This window comes from Beauveria bassiana (genome assembly GCF_000280675.1).
Source record: "Beauveria bassiana ARSEF 2860 unplaced genomic scaffold BBA_S00044, whole genome shotgun sequence".
NCBI lineage: Eukaryota > Fungi > Ascomycota > Sordariomycetes > Hypocreales > Cordycipitaceae > Beauveria > Beauveria bassiana.
In genome coordinates this window covers 103,420-105,737 of record NW_007930879.1, presented here as the reverse complement: position 1 = coordinate 105,737, position 2,318 = coordinate 103,420, and positions in this window count along the sequence as shown.

The following is a 2,318-nucleotide window of genomic DNA, read 5'->3' as shown; positions in this document are numbered from 1 at the left end:
CTACTGGCCTGGGATACTCACTGCCCCAGGACACTGCAGTGATTTTCGATTCCCGCAGAGAAAAACGTGTCTCGCCATGTTGACAGACAGCGTTTCCGATGGGAGTTCGTGGAGTGCTACAACGCACCCTTATCCACCCCACAATCTCGCCTGCAGGAACGGTCTCCGATTGAGAAGTAGCGCCACAGACCATCTGGAAACTAAATTGTGCCACACTGACCGAAATGAAGTAGTACATTTTGCACTTAACGGTACGATACCGGCACGAGAACGCTGGTGACTTGACCCACTATGCGTACATATCCGTAAGGCGAGGCCGAACTTAGATGGCCGTCACACCTAACTGGTTAGAGGGGTCATACGTAATGTTCCGTGATCTGCGAGGATTTAAAGAGCCAACGACCAGGCCGCTTCCTGGATTCGAGTCTTTGTTCTATAACCCATGTCTACAGTGTCCCCTAGTAAATCGCAAAAAGCAAAGAAACGAGACAGAAGTAGTGAACATTTCAAGAAGTAATGGCGCACATTCGTAAGGAGTGGTTTCAAGGTTCACCAGGGGTACAAGGCCGATGTGTATATTTTGCTTCGTCATAATGGCAGATCATACCAGTTCAAATCCGCAGACGAGGCGTGGCCCTTGGCTCTTAAGGACATTGTAAGATGATTCGCGCCTAGAACTGTGCCGTTGTGGGAGGCTTCCGTACTGGCAGCAGGCCTTCGGCGGTCCCACTACGGCAGATAGACACATTGCGCTGCCACAAGCCACTGCAAATTCGAGTGCTAAGAACTAACCCGTGCCATCTTTCGAATGCTAAAAGAAAATGGGCAATATGATTACTGACTGACCCGTGCTAAGAGCGAGGCTGCTAGTATATGTGATATAGATCCTGGGTAGATCGTGTCTAGTATGCACGAGCTGACTGGCAGATCTCGCAGGCGTTCGTAATTCAGGAATCAAAAAGACTCGGTAGGCACGTAGCCTGGGACTAAAAGGGTTGGCATTGCTGAGGCAGCCTTCCCTTTGATACATTATACCGGAGCGAGTGTTCTTGAACTCACCCGGCCTGTCGGAGGCTCTGACAGGCTCGCAATGGAGAGCAGGCTTGAGCAGTTTGCGCACAGGCGCGCTGTGCCACGAAGGACGGCCTCCATGGAGGGCTGTCCACACTGTGCCATCGCAGTAGGAGGGACATCCCTTAGGCCACAGCCCCTGATGTGGCACAGACTTACAAAAAGGACCGCACTCTGTGAGGACATCCTCGACCAAAGGCTGGCACTACAAAACCATCCTCCACTGTGCGGTAGCCTTGGCAGGCCAGCCGTTATCTATGGTGCCAGCCAGTGTGTACCATGCAGTGCATGACAGCACTGAACAACGCTGGGACTTGGGGTGCTCTGGCAACTCTGGGCTGGGTTGTAGCGGGCGATGGGTCCAACGTATCAGCACCTGGAAGAGCATAGGCCACCAGTGCTGGCCCGAATAGGTGCCAGCACAAAATTTTGGTTAGCGTGTGCTCATTCGCTTGTGGACATCGCCTGCCAAGGCTATCGCACGGTGGGGGAGGGACTTGTAGGGACAGCCTCTGAGGATGTCCTCACCAGGCGCTGTCCTCTCGTCAGCACAGGGTAGACCGTAAACGCACGTGCCCGGGCCAGCCACCTGCCGTGGACATCCACAGGCGGACATCCATGAGCTATCAGCGCAGGAGGCTGGCCGTGGGAGTGAGTCTACGCTGGTGGATGTCTACGCTGATTGTCGCGATCCCATGTTGAAGCTGCCGCGGTATCACGTGACCATGTGATACCCTTGTTCCTTTCGTGCATCGGGAAGCCACGCTTTCTCTTTCTCTTGCTTCCTTGCGCTACGTCTTGTATCTAGAAGCTAGTATCAACTTGATTACTTATTCATCTCCTTCAAGAATCGGTCCAAAGCGCCTCCAGGACGTGAGATCCTCACAGGACAAAGATCTTTGAACCAGCACACGTCTTTGGCTGGCGCAAATGCTAAACGTCCCTACAGAATCCACCTGCGCACCTCCTCATGCCCGGGAACGCTGCATTTCACCGCCACGGTCGGTGAAATCTATCCAGCTCTTCCTTCCTCTAGACCCTTCTAGCAAAGCGATGTACCAGTCGCTTGACACCAGCATTTTTAAAAGTCCGGCAGACCGGTAAAAAAAAAACCCAATTTAGCGAGCCACATGACCCAACCGGGGAACGTTTTCTTCATTAGTTAGTGGACGTGAACCGGAATAGAAGGCTACATAACCAGACTGTTTATGCACAACTCTAGTACGTAGCATGCATGTATCCTAGAA